The sequence below is a fragment of the Osmerus eperlanus genome, chromosome 17 (assembly GCF_963692335.1).
Source record: "Osmerus eperlanus chromosome 17, fOsmEpe2.1, whole genome shotgun sequence".
Lineage (NCBI taxonomy): Eukaryota > Metazoa > Chordata > Actinopteri > Osmeriformes > Osmeridae > Osmerus > Osmerus eperlanus.
The window spans coordinates 12,763,858-12,782,837 of record NC_085034.1 but is presented as its reverse complement, the minus strand read 5'-3'; positions in this window follow the sequence as shown (position 1 = coordinate 12,782,837).

Here is an 18,980-nt window from a genome sequence, read left to right as displayed (position 1 = left end):
AATGTGTGAGTGACACAAAAGAGGCAGTGTGGAAGCTGAACTGCATCATCTGCATCATCTTAACAAAGCTAAGAGCTAAAATATCCTACAATGCGGGAGAAGCTGAAAGCTGAACTGTTAAACAGAAGAAGTAGGCTAGCTAGTCGGAACAAGAATATTATCGTTTTAACAGCTGAAATTATAGTTGGGATAGTAATAGCAGTAGCAGATGTAGCCTACCATTGAGTGCTTTTACTCGGCTTTCTTAGTAGGATTCAATGTGTTGATGGAATGAAACATACAGCAGTAGAGCCGATACAGGAAGACACAGCGACACTTTGTTGCAGAAGGATGTTGGTGCAAGTTTTGTCCGTGGAGCATACAACGATTAATAAAAAAGAATCATGTAGACGTGTTTATTGAGTAATCGCATAACTAATTACACATGTAAACGGAGTAATCGTATTATTGGCATAAACCGACAATTGCTAGTAATCGTGTTTCTCATGGTCAAGTAAACGTACCAATCACCTGTGTGAGAGACTGAGTGGTGCGTGTCTGTCGATGCCACGGTGATGGTGTAGCTATGATTGCTAACGCGCTGAGGGCAGAGAATAACAGAAATGTAGCTACAATCCACACCTCAAACAAGTTAACCTAGACGCAAAACTGTACGTCCAATCCAAAATCTAAGGATATTTTCCGAGACCCAAGACTCTGCCGAAACCAGAGATATTCTTTATATGTCTGTGCAGTCAGAAATACGACTCTACCTGAAGTTTCAAAAACGTGTTCCTTTTGCTTTCCTGGTGCGTGTTTGTTTGGTTGCCACGGTGATGGCGCAGCTGTGATAGCTATAACGAGCTAGGCAGAGAGAAAAACGAACATTTACCTAGCATCCACACCTCAAACAAGTTGACCTAGACGCAAAACTATACGTCCAATCCAAAATATAAGGATATTTTCCGAGACCCAAGACTCTGCCGAAACCAGAGATATCCTTTATATGTCTGTGCGGTCAGAAATACGACTCTATCGGCAGTTTCAAAATCTTGTTCCTTCTTGCTTTCTCTGACTGATTTTACTCACCTCTCCATTGAAGTTAGTGAGAGAATTTGAAAGGCTGCTCTCGCTTCAAGGCTCATAGCTGAAAATCTGTAAATGTGAGCTCTTTAGTAGTTACATTGGCTGAAAGAGGACAATGTTTCCAACATTTTAAGGTATAACTTGTTTCTGTAAGTTAAACTATATGAACGTTAGAGGAATTTGTTTGACAAATTAGTTGAATATCAGAAAAAGAGCAGCCAGCAGAGTGTGCCACTCTGCTTGCTGCTCATTCATAAAAATCAAGAAGGAGCAAACATTTTAATGTATTTCAAACTGTCATAATTCAAAATTGGCTGAATATTTGAAAAAGCTGAATCATTTGGGAATAGCTGAATGTCTTGTGAACATTTTAAAGGTTGAATGGTGTCTCTAGCTGAAAGTATGCTGAAGTAGTTACGTTTGAAAGAGGAGGAAGCTTTTTAATGATTTGAAAGGATTTACCATTACTTTTAATGGGAGAATAATTTGCACAAAAACCTTAATGTCTTAAAAAGTATAAAAGTGAGAAATACCAAAAGTCATAGCCATCATCTCCTGAAGGAGCTGAACGTTTTGATACAAAAGTTGTAGGAATCGGTTAAAGTATGCAGAACGAGTTAAAGGCCAAAAAACGGCGGAAGAACTAAGAAGTTGAAAAACAATAGTGAGAATGCTGAACAGCATTCTCACAACTAGAAACGGCTGTTCCTGCGAAACAGCAGTGAGAATGCTGAAAACCTGAATGGGGATAGCTGACCATGCTAAAAAAGCTGAAAATAGTGAAAATTTAGTAGAAAGTTATAAGCTGAAGCTTCAAAGCAACCGAAAGGTATTTTTGAAAGGGGCTGGAGCAGCATTCCAACAATGATTTGAAAGGATTTACCATTACTTTTAAAGGGAGAATAATTTGCACAAAAACCTTAATATTTTAAAAAGTATAAAAGTGAGAAATGAGAAAATAGCCTACAATGTGGGAGAAGCTGAAAGCTGAACTGTTAAACAGAAGAAGAAGTAGGCTAGCTAGTCGTAACAAGAATATTATCGTTTTAACAGATGAAATTATAGTTGGGATAGTAATAGCAGTAGCAGATGTAACCTACCATTGAGTGTGTTTACTCGGCTTTCTTAGTAGGATTCAATGTGTTGATGGAATGGAACATACAGCAGTAGAGCCGATACAGGAAGACACGGCGACACTTTGTTGCAGAAGGATGATGGTGCAAGTTTTGGCCGTGGAGCATACAACGATTAATAAAAAAGAAGACGCGTTTATTGAGTAATTGCAGAACTAATTACACATGTAAACGGAGTAATCGTATTATTGGTATAAACCGACAATTGCTAGTAATCGTGTACCAATCACCTGTGTGAGAGACTGAGTGGTGCGTGTCTGTCGTTAGGTGATGGTGCAGCTATGATTGCTAACGCGCTGAGGGCATAGAATAAGAGAAATGTAGCTAGAATCCACACCTCAAACAAGATAACCTAGACGCACAACTGTACGTCCAATCCAAAATATAAGGATATTTTCCGAGACCCAAGACTCTGCCGAAACCAGAGATATTCTTTATATGTCTGTGCAGTCAGAAATACGACTCTACCTGCAGTTTCAAAAACGTGTTCCTTTTGCTTTCCTGGTGCTTGTTTGTTTGGTTGCTACGGTGATGGCGCAGCTGTGATAGCTAACGAGCTAGGCAGAGAGAAAAACGAACATTTACCTAGCATCCACACCTCAAACAAGTTGACCTAGACGCAAAACTATACGTCCAATCCAAAATATAAGGATATTTTCCGAGACCCAAGACTCTTCCGAAACCAGAGATGTCCTTTATATGTCTGTGCGGTCAGAAATACGACTCTATCGGCAGTTTCAAAATCTTGTTCCTTCTTGCTTTCTCTGACTGATTTTACTCACCTCTCCATTGAAGTTAGTGAGAGAATTTGAAAGGCTGCTCTCGCTTCAAGGCTCATAGCTGAAAATCTGTAAATGTGAGCTCTTTAGTAGTTACATTGGCTGAAAGAGGACAATTTTTCCTACATTTTAAGGTATAACTTGTTTCTGTAAGTTAAACTATATGAACGTTAGAGGAATTTGTTTGACAAATTAGTTGAATATCAGAAAAACTCTGCTTGCTGCTCATTCATAAAAATCAAGAAGGAGCAAACATTTTAATGTATTTCAAACTGTCATAATTCAAAATTGGCTGAACATTTGAAAAAGCTGAATCATTTGGGAATAGCTGAATGTCTTGTGAACATTTTAAAGGTTGAATGGTGTCTCTAGCTGAAAGTAAGCTGAAGTAGTTACGTTTGAAAGAGGAGGAAGCTTTTTAATGATTTGAAAGGATTTACCATTACTTTTAATGGGAGAATAATTTGCACAAAAACCTTAATGTCTTAAAAAGTATAAAAGTGAGAAATACCAAAAGTCATAGCCTTCATCTCCTGAAGGAGCTGAACGTTTTGATACAAAAGTTGTAGGAATCGGTTAAAGTATGCAGAACGAGTTAAAGGCCAAAAACGGCGGAAGAACTGAGAAGTTGAAAAACAATAGTGAGAATGCTGAACAGCATTCTCACAATAAAGAGAAACAGGAAAACAATAGTGAGAATGCTTAACCCTTGTGCTGCCTTCGGGTCACATGACCCAAAGGTTCATAACGAACCATCGTTGTGTTTACCCAGTTTTACCCAATACAAAAACAAATAAAAATAATTTTCTTTTAACCTTTGCAATGTGGGGGGTCTGCGACAGCCCAACGGTTAAAAGAAAATGCTTCACTTTGTTTTTGTATGGGGTAAATTTGTCGCAATACGACGGTGGGTCACACGGCTGATGGGTCAGAATGACCCGAAGATAACACAAGGGTTAACAGCATTCTCACAACTAGAGAGGGTACAATTTCTGGGGAAATTGTAGGGTGTGCTTGCTTGCGTCGGTTGCACAGGGGTCCGTTTTTGAATGACATTTTTACAACTGATATTTCTGTATATTTTATATAAAAATGCATACTTATTATTTATAAAGATGACATAGATTTAAAAGCATTTTTTTTTTGCTGCTCATTTACAACAGAAAATACGAGTGAAGTGTAGAATGAAATAGATGTCTTCTCATTTCCCCTGCAAGAGGCAGCCTCATCGTTGAATCAAAACAAATAAATTTGGCAGACCGGTGTAAAAATTGACCTAATCTCTATGATTTAAACGTCATTTTAAGTTTTTCCCTTCTCATGATATTTTCAGGCATTTAGCCTACTCATTTCATTCATTCATTAATAAAGAACCCCCTTTGAAGATTATTCTACGACGTTACCCGGCAGTAGAAGATGGAATCGCGATTCAAACAGTACCATCTGCTAACTGAAAATATGCCCCCCAAAACGTAAATAAGCTTGACATTTATTTAGTGGAAAATCGCTCATTCATAAAAAGCTCACTGGTAGCGATCATTGTAAGGTAACAACACAAAATGCGATATAGCCCTGTGTGGAGAAGCTGCCCCGGTAAATTGTACTACTACGGTACAGTACTAGACTACTGCTGTGTTCGTCTCGGTAGCGATTGCGTTGGTTGAATTTGATTAAACGTTCCGTTGTACGGTTTAGGCTGAAATTAATTATTTTCATGAACAGATTGACAAAGTTTAGGCTGTGGCAATGAAGTTCAGGTTAGTAGTTAGATAGACTTTTGATTTAAGTAAGGGGAGTGCCGAACATGTTCTGTCGCCGTTTGACTTCCTAAACAGCTGTGTATGTTAGATGTTTTTGTCGTGTGTCTCGCGTAGGCTACAGCGTTGCAGTGATACACTGGATTGAAACCACAGGTAATGATAATTTCACCCACAAATCGTTTACTTGTAATCTAATGTCATAATAAATCCTACAACGAAAATGTATATGTGAGGAATGTTTATTTTAACGATTGAAAACAGATACATTATAGACCACTGTAGTATGTGTTGCCCGGGCAACAGAGGCTAATGTCATGATGCTAATATTTCAGTGAAATAGTAGACTACCGTTTCCGAAAGTAGATGTGGGCTTACTTCCTTAATAATGTCAGCTAATATTGTACATTACACATCACAATTGTGTGTCATATCACAAAGTAAAATGAGTAAATAGTTATCACCCTGGCCTCTTTGCTTTTGGCGTTCCTGCAGCTGCCTTGCAGTAAAGTTATAGTTAGCCTAGCTATCCCCCAAGTTAACAGATGCGAAACGAATGTTCTGCTACAGGTAGTCACGCGTGTTTTCGTGACGTTAGTGACGTTAGTGACGTCAGTGACTGTGGCTAGCAAATTAGCCACCGTTAGCTTCACTTTTCGCCACAAAAACTTAACTTAAGCCCAAACCATGCAACGGAACGTAAATTCCAATAGAAGCAACGCAATCGCTACCAAGACGAACCTTTTGACACCGCCGTTGTGTATGTAGGCCAAATATTGACTTAGTTTTAGGGGGGCGAAAATAAATAATAATAAATAAATATATATGTGAGAGAACAAAGGTTGTGCTCTCGCCGAAGGCTTGAGCACACCCAATAATATATATGTGAGAGAACAAAGGTTGTGCCCTTGCCGAAGGCAAAGCACACCCAATAATAATAATATATATGTGAGAGAACAAAGGTTGTGCCCTTGCCGAAGGCAAAGCACACCCAACTAGAGAGGATACAATTTCTGGGGAAATTGTAGGGTGTGCTTGCGTCGGTTGCACAGGGGTCCATTTTTGAATGACATTTTTACAACCGATATTTCTGTATATTTTATATAAAAATGCATACTTATTATTTATAAAGATTACATAGATTTAAAAGCATTTTTTTTTGCTGCTCATTTACAACTGAAAATACGAGTGAAGTGTAGAATGAAATAGATGTCTTCTCATTTCCCCTGCAAGAGGCAGCCTCATCGTTGAATCAAAACGAATACATTTGGCAGACCGGTGTAAAAATGTACCTAATCTCTATGACTTAAACGTCATTTTAAGTTTTTCCCTTCTCATGATATTTTCAGGCATTTAGCCTACTCATTGCATTCATTCATTAATAAAGAACCCCCTTTGAAGATTATTCTACGACGTTACCCGGCAGTAGAAGATGGAATCGCGATTCAAACAGTACCATCTGCTAACTGAAAATATGCCGCCCAAAACGTAAATAAGCTTGACATTTATTTAGTGGAAAATCGCTCATTCATAAAAAGCTCACTGGTAGCGATCATTGTCAGTAACAACGCAAAATGCGATATAGCCCTGTGTGGAGAAGCTGCCCCGGTAAATTGTACTACTACGGTACAGTACTAGACTACTGCTGTGTTCGTCTTGGTAGCGATTGCGTTGGTTGAATTGGATTTAACGTTCTGTTGTACGGTTTAAGCTGAAATTAATTATTTTCATGAACAGATTGACAACGTTTAGGCTGTGGCAATGAAGTTCAGGTTAGTAGTTAGATAGACTTTTGATTTAAGTAAGGGGAGTGCCGAACATGTTCTGTCGCCGTTTGACTTCCTAAACAGCTGTGTACTGTAGTGTAGATGTTTTTGTAGTGTGTCTCGCGTAAGCTACAGCGTTGCAGTGAGCTACACTGGTTTGAAACCACAGGTAATGGTAATTTCACCAACAAATCGTTTACTAATGTCAGAATAAATCCTACAAGGAAAATGTATATGTGAGGAATGTTTATTTTAACGATTGAAAACAGATAACGCTACATCATAGACCACTGTAGTATGTGTTGCCCGGGCAACACAGGCTAATGTCATGATGCTAATACTTCAGTGAAATAGTAGACTACTGTTTCCGAAAGTAGATGTACTTCCTTAATAATATCAGCTTATACTGTACATTACACATCACAATTGTGTGTCATATCACAAAGTAAAATGAGTAAATAGTTATCACCCTGGCCTCTTTGCTTGTGGCGTTTCTGCAGCTGCCTTGCAGTAAAGCTATAGCGTTAGTTAGCCTAGCTATCCCCCAAGTTAACAGATGCGAAACGAATGTTCTGCCAAAGGTAGTCACGCGTGTTTTCGTGACGTTAGTGACGTAGTGACGTTAGTAACGTCAGTGACTGTGGCTAGCAAATTAGCCACCGTTAGCTTCACTTTTCGCCACAAAAACTTAACTTGAGCCTAAACCATGCAACGGAACGTAAATTCCAATAGAAGCAACTCAATCGCTACCAAGACGAAACTTTTGACACCTACGTTGTCTATGTAGGCCAAATATTGACTGAGTTTTAGGGGGGCAAAAAGAAAAAGAAAATAAAAAAAAACTAGAGAGGGTACAATTTCTGGGGAAATTGTAGGGTGTGCTTGCTTGCGTCGGTTGCACAGGGGTCCGTTTTTGAATGACATTTTTATAACTGATATTTCTGTATATTTTATATAAAAATGCATACTTATTATTTATAAAGATTACATAGATTTAAAAGCATTTTTTTTTGCTGCTCATTTAAAACTGAAAATACGAGTGAAGTGTAGAATGAAATAGATGTATTCTCATTTCCCCTGCAAGAGGCAGCCTCATCGTTGAATCAAAACGAATAAATTTGGCAGACCGGTGTAAAAATTGACCTAATCTCTATGACTTAAACGTCATTTTAAGTTTTTCCCTTCTCATGATATTTTCAGGCATTTAGCCTACTCATTGCATTCATTCATTAATAAAGAACCCCCTTTGAAGATTATTCTATGACGTTACCCGGCAGTAGAAGATGGAATCGCGATTCAAACAGTACCATCTGCTAACTGAAAATATGCCCCCCAAAACGTAAATAAGCTTGACATTTATTTAGTGGAAAATCGCTCATTCATAAAAAGCTCACTGGTAGCGATCATTGTCAGTAACAACGCAAAATGCGATATAGCCCTGTGTGGAGAAGCTGCCCCAGTAAATTGTACTACTACGGTACAGTAAACTACTACACTACTGCTGTGTTCGTCTTGGTAGCGATTGCGTTGGTTGAATTCGATTTAACGTTCCGTTGTGCGGTTTAGGCTGAAATTAATTATTTTCATGAACAGATTGACAAAGTTTAGGCTGTGGCAATGAAGTTCAGGTTAGTAGTCAGATAGTTTCACCTATTGAAAGACTTTTGATTTAAGTAAGGGGAGTGCCGAACATGTTCTGTCGCCGTTTGACTTCCTAAAAAGTTGTGTAGATGTTTTTGTAGTGTCTCGCGTAGGCTACAGCGTTGCAATGAGCAACACTGGTTTGAAACCACAGGTAATGATAATTTCATCAACAAATCGTTTACTTGTAATGTAATGATAATTACATTACAAGTAAACGTAATAATAGTAACGTAGTAATGGAATGATTTATGTCATAATAAATCCTACAAAGAAAATGTATTTGTGAGGAATGTTTATTTTAACGATTAAAAACAGATGCATCATAGACCACTGTAGTATGTGTTGCCCGGGCAACAGAGGCTAATGTCATGATGCTAATGCTTCAGTGAAATAGTAGACTACCGTTTCCGAAAGTAGATGTGTGCCTACTTCCTTAATAATATCAGCTAATATTGTACATTACATTTCATAATTGTATTTCACATCACAAAGTAAAATGAGTAAATAGTTATCACCCTGGCCTCTTTGCTTGTGGCATTTCTGCAGCTGCCTTGCAGTAAAGCTATAGTTAGCCTAGCTATCCCCCAAGTTAACTGATGCGAAACGAATGTTCTGCTACAGGTAGTCACGCGTGTTTTCGTGACGTTAGTGACGTTAGTAACGTCAGTGACTGTGGCTAGCAAATTAGCCACCGTTAGCTTCACTTTTCACCACAAAAACGCAATTTCTACTTAAACCATGCAACGGAACGTAACTAAAAATACAACCAACGCAATCGCTAACAAGACGAACCTTTTGACGCCGCCGTTGTGTATGTAGTCCAAATATTGACTGAGCCTTAGGGGGGCGAAAATAAACAATAATAAATAAATATATATGTGAGAGAACAAATGTTGTGCCCTTGCCGAAGGCAAAGCACACCCAATAATATATATGTGAGAGAACAAAGGTTGTGCCCTTGCCGAAGGCAAAGCACACCCAATTAACATGCTAAATTGCTAGGAAAAATGCTAACCACCTGGCGAACTATACAGAGCTAATTTTACAACAATAAGGTAATATTATCCTATATAACTGCATATTAAATTGAACACTTACAGATGCACTCAAAAAAAGAAGTCATTGGATGAACTCAATTTAATTGTGGGCAGGATTTCCATCCAAAAACTATGTTGCCCTGAGTCATTTTGATCGAATACAGCTGAAAGGAAATAATGACATTAACTCAATGAAATTGATTTGCGTTTGTCCAACAAATTTTCAACAAATACAGCTAAAATGAAATAAGTACATTAACTCAATGAAATTAATTCATGTTTGTCCAACTTAAACTTTTTCAATTTATTGAAAGTGAAATCCCTCATTAAGACACACAGGAGACTAAACCTGGTTGGTGTTTTTATTGAAAATGTGTACACACACTAAGCAAGATATTTAAACAGGCGTCGAACGTCGAAAAAACAAAAGATAAATATAGCTGCAAGCAGCGATGTGGGTTCCTCCGCAAAATGGCAAAATATTATAAACATGTACACTATCGAAGATCGAGAGTTGGAAAACAAGAGAGCAAAACTACTTCATGTTTGGCCAACAACAGGCTGAATGGGGATTTGAACTCATGAGCATAAGGTTACAAAGCAGTCTCTCTATCCTCTCTGCTACACACCAACTGTTGAGATATAGAACTGTTTCTTTGAATAGAAAGGGCAGAGTATTAGCTTTGGTCAACATTGGGACAAAGGTTAAGAAACAGTTGACATTTCAAGGTGAAATTGCATGAAATTGTGCATGGTATTTCAGAATGATGTCATCCTGTTTAGCTAAACAGATAATCAAAATTATGACAGGCCAAAAGATAATGGCTGGATTCCAACCTGCTACCTTATACTTTACAGATCACCATCCCAGCCCATTGAGCTATTCTCAGTGTTGAATATTATCATGTTCTGTTACTGTATAAAAAGGTAAGTTGTTTCTCCTGTGGTAAGCGTTGTTAGATTCAGCCAACGTTAAAACTGCTCTAATTCAATCATTTTCACATAACAAGGTGAAATTGTTTGTGGTACTTCAGAATGATGTCATCCTGTCGAACTGAACAGATAATCAAAATTATGACAGGCCAAAAGACTATGGCTGGATTCCAACCTACGACCTTATACTTTACAGGTCACCATCCCAGCCCATTGAGATATTCTCAGTGCTGAATATTGTCATGTTCAGTTACTGTATAAAAAAATAAGCTGTTTCTCCTGTGGTAAGCATTGTAAGATTCGTCCAAAGTTGAAACTGCTTGTACATTTCCTATAAAAACGGGACAACGGAATGACTGGGTTGCTGCTGTAAAGAATAACTTACTCATAGTTTTTTTAAAAAGGTTGTTAGGAGTGCCATAACTTGTCAAATTTCAAATCATGCCTAGCATCAGTGGGGATGTGTCCTGGCTCAGGTTACTGAAATGAATTTGTGCAACAGGCAAGGGATCCACCTGAACAATTAATTTACTTCATTAGAGATAACCATTAGAGTTATCTCTACCATGCGTAGACTACAAGTATCTAGCTACTGTGGTGAACCTGGCTTGTTTTGCAGTGGTTTACACAGTCTCGCTAAACAGATGATCGGAGTGTTGTGATGGGCTCAAATAAACACGCATTGCTATGTTTTACAACCGGAGGATTTATCGGGAGACTAGAAACCGTTTGGTCAGAATAAAAAATTAAAAACTATGCCTCTGACTGGTATTGAACCTTGATTACCAGCACAACATCTCAGCCAATTGAGCCATTCCCAGGCATGGAATACACAAAGTTCAATAACTGGATAATTAAAAAAAGCTGTTTCTCCAATGGCGAGCATTGTCAGATTTGGTCCAAGTTCAAACAGCTGTAATTCAGTCATATTTTGACATATGAAGGTGAAACTTTGCATGGTACTTCAGAGGCATGTCACCTTAAAGCTTATTAGGTTTGAACCATCCTTCAAAAATACATTTGATTTAGTGACACAAACATATTGAGGCAATGTGGACATTTACATAAATACACCCATTTCAGACATTTTGTACTTGATTCAATTGCCTTAAGTAACGTTTTTAAATATGTCAATGATACATATCTGTACCAAATTTCAAGTCAATTTCACCTTTGGTTCAAGAGAAGAGGAATTTTGAAGGTTTTCCCAGATTATCACAGTACAGGAAAATCCATCATGGCGGACCTTATGGGTCCTTGAGGCTTTTTTGTTCCTCATGAAAAATGAGGCATGCACACCAAGTTTCAGAAGAATTGGAGCAATGGGGTGGAAATGCCATCACTTTGAAAATCGGACATTTGGGCGTGGCCTGTGGCGCCCCCTATGGTCCGATGTGGCCCATATTTGGTGTGGGGGTACCCACTTGGATGTAGTATCAATGTGCCAAATTAGAACATTTATGACAAGGGACTTTTTGAGATATTGGGGCGCAAGGAGAAGAAAAATAATAATAAATATAGCTGCAGGCAGCAATGGCGGGTTCCTCCTCAGCATTGCAAACCATTACAAAATTGACATGACACAGACATGTATTTCATACATGTACACAACATTTCAAGACAATTGGATCAATGGCTGATTTGAAGTCATTTTTTGAAATTCTTCACAAATTGTCACTGTAGAGAAATATCCATGCTGCCGACATTATGGGTTCTTGAGACTTATTTGTTCCCCATTGGCAATAAGGCATGCGTACCAACTTTTAGACATGTTGGACTGACAGGGTTAAAATGCCACCCTTTTGAAAGTGACAACTTTGAAGCGTGTTGTGTCAGGCCACCTGTGCTCTGGTCAGGCCCATCATGCAGAGATCCATTCTTTAAAAGCTTTGATTACAACAATAACTTTATGAAAGTGAGGATACACTTCACTAAAGGAAGTGTGTAGGTTATGTACTACTACTGCTTGCTCTGCCCACACACTTTCCCCATCCATGCTGTTTCCCTCTATCCCAGCGCAGGTCATGCCAAGGCATAAATGCGGCAGCCGTATGAGTATTAGAAGTAGCCCAAAAAACATACCATACACAGTCACACTGTTTTCAAAACTGAAACTGGTTAGAAGACCATGGCTATTAGAACTCTACCTGAATTGAGCTCTCTCTAGAGTCTCAGTCAAACAACTGTCAAGAGTCATGTAGGGAACTGGACCAAGGTATAGCTAATGTCCAGCTGTTAGCAAGTGTACCTTGTGATGGTACAGCAGCTTAACAATACTTTGTCATGGTCAGACTCTCTGATCCCATTAAACTACACAACATGCACAATCAGGGTGACCAACAGTATTAACTTAAGTAAAAAACAATAACATTACACACATTTAAGTGAACGAACACAACAACTGAAATCCCTTGCACAGCTGTTGTAACCAAACTATTTTCCACAGCTATTTGCGTTTTTGGTGTGCACTGCATGCTGGGTACCCAAGGGCGCTGACGCTACAATATTTATTATCTAGCTGTCTTCCGGCTGTGTAATATGACGAGATGCTAGCGATGAAAACATGAAAGCTTGTCTCGGGGGGTCATGCATGTGATCTCACTACAAGCTTTTGATTACACGTGAGGACTGTTAGCAAAGTATTTCTATTCGTGTTTTGTTAGTGATTGAATGGTAATGTCAGCTAGCTAAAAACAATGTTAGTTAGCTTGGCTAAAATGGTTTTCATAGCAACAGATATCAACAAATCAGATCAATCTAACTTTATTCAGAAGGGGGGGGGGGGTGGGAACATATAAACTAGAGGTGAAATGGTAGGCATTGTTCTGCCTTGAAGCTGCATGCGCATCCTCATTGTTTGTAACCACCAACCCATCTATATGTAAAGATAACATCCAAGCTAGCAATTTCGCCAAATTTGACTGCAGATTTTTTACACCATATGTACTTCGTTATGGTTTTTGAGTCAAACAACTTGCTAAATGATTAAATGTCTGTTAAATGTCAAATCCAACTTTAAATGTATAAAAGAGAGAATTAAACCTAGAGGTTTAAAAGGCTACGTTTGTCTAAACTGACATGCACAAACTCAGAGCACTGAGTTTCAACATCCATGTACACATTTTGTCTCTATTTTTTACTCTTTAACGCATGACTATGTTTAACTTAATGTCAGCACCTCTCTGTCATCAATTGTCTCTGGAGTGGGGGATGGGGGCTTCTTATCCAACAAATTACATCCCTGAACTTTTAAAACATATCAATGGCCTACTACAATTGTAAACATCCTTTGGCCTTCCCATGCTGGGAAGAAAACTACAGTTTTTCTTTGATTAAACGTTGACCTTGAATAAACGCTGCACCAAAAATGAACATTGTGTAATAAATGGCACCTTCGATTAAACGCCTCCCCACAAAAATCAGAAAACGGTTATTTAATTGGTTAAATTAAAACACAGTATTTATTACACAAGTAATTTACAAGTGTAGCATACTATTATCCCATGAAACACTGGCAGGCACAAGTGTCTTTCTTGCTACAGATTTATTTGAAGCTTTTTCTCCAAATCCGTCGTTAAAACTAAACTCACGCTGTAATGAGAAAATAAAGACCACTTTAGCTTAATATGAACATGCAATGACATGCGCAGCATGTAAATAACATTCACCAAAGTCAAATACAGACACAAAACAACATACTTTGTTGGCTGCATGCTGTAGCCTACACAAGGGAATAGAGGTTTCCTTAGATTGCTAACAACCTCTATAACAACCTTAAACTTATCACTTAGAGTGAATGTGCATAAAGCTCCAGGACCTGACAACATCCCTGGCTGTGTTCTCAAGGCCTGTGCTCCTGAACTGGCAGAGGTTTTCACTGACATCTTAAACCTCTCCCTGTCGCAGTCTGTCGTCCCCAATAGGTTCAAGGGAGCCACCATCATCCCAGTCTCTAAGAAACCATCAGTGAGCTGTCTCAATGATTACCGCCCTGTTGCCCTGTTGTGATGAAATGCTTTGAGACGTTAGTCAAAGACCACATTACATTCTGCCTGTCACCTGCATTAGACCCACTCCAGTTTGCATATAGGCCGAACAGGTCTACAGATGATGTTGTAGCTTTGGCCTTGAACACTGCTCTCTTTCACTTGGATCAGAACAACATATACGTGCGGATGCTCTTCATCGACTTCAGCTCCGTTTTCAACACCATAGTACCATCCAGGCTCATCATGAAACTACAGGACCGGAACATCAGTCCTTCCATGTGCAGCTGGATAGGACACAGGCAGTACAGCTAGGTAACATCACCCCACCAGTCTAACACTCAGCACTGGTGCCCCACAGAGTTGTGTGTTAAGCCCACTGTTGTACTCTCTGTTCACCTATGGTTGTGCAGCCACAAACAGCTCCAACACTATCATTATGTTTGCTGATGACACCACCATTATCGGCTGCATCAAGAATGGTGATGAGTCTGCCTACAGAGCAGAGGTGGCAACAATGACATCCTGGTGTCAGCATAACAGCCTGTTGCTTAATGTAGCAAAAACCAAGGAGTTGATAGTGGACTACAGGCGGCTGCAGGGAGAACATGCACCCATTCACATTGAGGGCACAGCTGTGGAGAGTCAAAAGTTTCAGATTTTTTGGTATCAACATCAGTGAGGATCTGAGCTGGACCACCATATTGGTGTGGTTACAAGGACAGCGAAACAGAGGCTCTTTTTTCAGCGGCGACTGTGGAAATTTGGCATGGACTGCACTATACTGACCAATTTTTACCGGTGCACCATTGTGAGCATACTGACTGGTGGCATTACAACATGGTTTGGCAACAGCACTGCCCAGGACAGGAAGACACTACAAAGAGTGGTCAAATCTGCACAGCGTATTACAAGGACTGCATTACCATCCATTCAGGACCTTTACAGCCAGCGGTGCAGGAGAAAGGCCAAGTGGATCATTTCTGACCCTAGTCATCCCTGCCACAGTCTTTTCTCCCTCCTGCCTTCTGGAAGGCGATACAAGAGTATAAGGTCCTGTACCATCAGATACAGGGATAGTTTTCTCACACATGCCATCAGGATGCTGAACTGTCCTTGAAATATATTTTTGCACTACAATTTTTCTTATTTTTTCTACCCTTTTTCCCCATTCTTTAGTATTGAATTTTTTTATTCTGCAAGTTGAACGGACATTGAGCACAAAGAATTTCATTACTTATAAATGCTGTTTATGAGTATATGATAATAAACTTGAACTTGAAACTTATCAGAGCTTTAAATTGTCTGTGCTTCGCTTGCTGTTAGGTTGTCGACTCTCTCACTCATGAGCGTCCCAAAAGGCCTTCAAAATAAAGTCACGTAATAATTCTGAATACAATTATATAATTCTAAATTAAGACATTGCTTGAAAAAAAATTATACATTATTATAATGCAATTGCGACAATTGCATTCAGGCCTATAGATAGTTACACATATTGTATACAATATGGCGAGGTAGCTGACTTAACCATTCCTGAATGTGCTTTTCATCAACACCAAGTTTGCGTGCTATAGATCTGTTGCTGGTGGTGAGTGCTTTCTGCACAGGTTTCTGTTTGAAAGCTAAAGTGTAAGAATGTTACAGCATGCTGTGTCAGATTTGTACACAAAGTAGAGACACGCGCGGCATACATTTTACACTGGGCTTTTGTTTGACTTCCTTGTCTATTCTGTGTTTGTCTATGGCTGCACTGCAGCTACAATTCACTGAATCTCTCTTACCAATTAAACGTTGCCCTTGAATGAACGCCACCCTCGAATAAACGCTGCACCACTAACTGCTCTATTAAAAGGGTTCACTATGAAGCAAACCATTCTAACAAAATAATAAAAACATTTACAATGATTTCAACAAGAAGTCTCTCTGACTTGACAACTCTCTAAACAAGCAACTTTCCAAAGCAATCTCTGAAACAGCTGACCAGTGTGGTAATTTTATGTTGACAACTAAACCGCTGATTGGAAGTGCGCGGCTGATTGCCAATCACGAGATAGGGAGACTGATAGCCAACCGCCAACAAACGCTGACTAGACCATACCTGCATGCAGCGAATAGAAAGAAAGAGGGGAGAAAAGAAAAAACACACAACCACAACTATACAGACTGAATTAGGACATTTTAAACATGGGTCCGTAACAAAGACGTTGTTAAAAATGCTCATTCACATTCATTTTTCTCAATTAATCTTATCACTTAAACACACTGGTTTAGCATTTTTTCCCACAAGGAAGTCTAACCTCAACAGTGGATCCTTGGTCCCTGGATCTCTTGCTGGAACATGGCATCTAAAAAACACATAGAAAAACCATCAAAAACTATGAAATGTAACATACCACACTACTGCTTAACAATTTCATAGTCTTACATTATCATAACTTCATACTCAACAGTTCTAGTATACAGACCTTTAAGAAAATATTGAAAGGGTTAGGATTCTCAAAACACCAATCTCTGTACTTAAAAAAAATATTTAGACATCCATTATTTACCTTTATTCAATTTACACTGTCTACATTCAAATTTAAGTCTAAAATGTAAACATAGAGAAACGGACTCGACTATACATACAAATTAAGACCAATTGAGAACAATTTATCTTGCAAATGGTTTTTACTTTAAATTCATGTTTCACCAAAAGAATCATCACAGTTTAACACAAATAACCAAACCTTACTGTTAAAATACTGCCAAGCCACTGACTCACATTAGAAAATTAAAACAAATAAACATAGCCTAGAAGATGTACCTGTAGGTCAATTACATAATCAAGAGCATGGAGTAGGAATGGATGGATGACAAAATACCCCGCCGAGCCCAATCCATTAAATATTTCCTACCCATAAGTTAATTTCCTGAAATGCAATAATTCACCAACATTTTGACAATTTCATGCTCCAAACTTTGTGGGAACAGTTTGGAGATGGCCCCTTCCTGTTCTAACATGACTGTGCAACAGTGCACAAAGCAAGGCCCATAAACACATGGATGAGCGAGATTGGTGTGGACGAACTTGAGTGGCCTGCACACAGTCCTGACCTCAACCCAATACAACACCTTTGGGATGAATTAGAGCAGGGACTGCGAGCCAAACCTTCTTGTTCCACATCAATGTTGGACCTCACAAATGCACTTCTGGAAGAATGGTAAAACATTTCCATAAACCTCTTAAACCTTGTGGAAAGCCTTCCTAGACGAGTTGAAACTATTATAGCTACAAAGGGTGGTCCGACATCATATCCTATGGTTTAAGAATGAGATGTCACTCACGTTCATGAGCGTGTAAAGGCAACCGAGCGAATACTTTGGCAATTTAGTGTATAAAATTGATACAAATATAAAATGTTATCAAGAGATGGGAAATCGTGCAGCATAGTACAACATGCCGATTACAAACGTATTGTAGCTCTATAGGCTTTCAATGGAACTCCTAAACGATCAAACCATGAACCCAAACAAAGCTAGCAAGCAAAACAACCATGGTACCATTGCTACTTGTTTAATGCTAGGTAGCTCTATCTGTGCAGCAAACTAGGCTACCTAGCTACAGTTTGGAAAAGAATAACTTACGATGTGAAGACCGTAGAAATAGAACAACCCAACCGCATAGTTACGCACAGTATACAAATTTCAAACGCGTCTCACAGAAGCAAGTATAATGTTAAAGATTGTACGGCTTGCTAGCCTGTAATACTGCCTGTACAAAGAGAAATCCTTAGCTCAGCTAGCCTAGATAGATTAGCTGCTATCCTGTTTACAACAGTATAAAAGTCTTCAAGTTATCATACGAATACAAACGCTAAAATACATGTTTTGTACTGCCGTTGTAGGCTCTTATTACTCACTGTCAAATGTAACAATGAAAATCTCTGAGGGCTGCAGGAGTCTCGTCAGTCGTTGTCTTCAAGTCTTCTCCAACTATAAAATGGCCTTCTTCTTGTGCGTCGTACCAAGCTCGCGCGTGTGTCAAGGGGCTCTGGCCCCTTTTGTGTGTGAGAATGTGGAGCACGCGCGCACAGGAGCAAAGGGAGAGAGGATTTGGGGAAACAGCCCTAGAAATTAGCCAAGCATGCATGTTTCAAATATTCACTAAAAATCGAGTTTTCATGTTACAGTCAACTTTTTCTCAGATTTGTGTACTCAACATTCTCAAGAGTCTTCATATGAACTAGTGATTGAATCAGAGTATCCGTTTTTGGCCGGCGGATGTGTAAAGCATTATTTTAGCATTAGCAATAAATTCAATTTGCTTTATATCAATCATTTTTTGAGGTATGAAGTTGCCTTTGCACATGGTAACATGTTGTAGTGTCTTCCACGTGACATACCAAGTTTGGTGTTGATATCTCAAAGATTTGCTGAGATTTGACCAAACGTCCTGTTTGGTTGCTTTGTTGCAGATTTTGATTGGCTCTACCGGACAAACGGTTTTGAAAATCAGAAATCCCTACGATAACTTTTGTGAGGCTCAGTCTGGATATCATCTATGGCAATTTTGAAGAAAATTCGACCAAAAATGTAGGAGGAGTAGGGAAAAAACGCGTTTCCTTAATCTTTATTGTACAGAAAAATCCAATATGGCGGCCGTTATAGCTTCTTGAGGCTTTTTTATTCCTCATGAGAAATAAGGCATATGTAATGAATTTCAGAATTTTGGGACTTATGGCCTGCAAATGGCATCAATTTGAAAATTGACATATTGGGGCGTTGCCTGTAGCGCCACCTATTGTCTCACACGGCCCATGTTTGGTATGGTAGTTACTAATGGTCTGCAGTTTCAACATGCCAAATTTCACAACTTTTTACGGTACTGGTCTAGG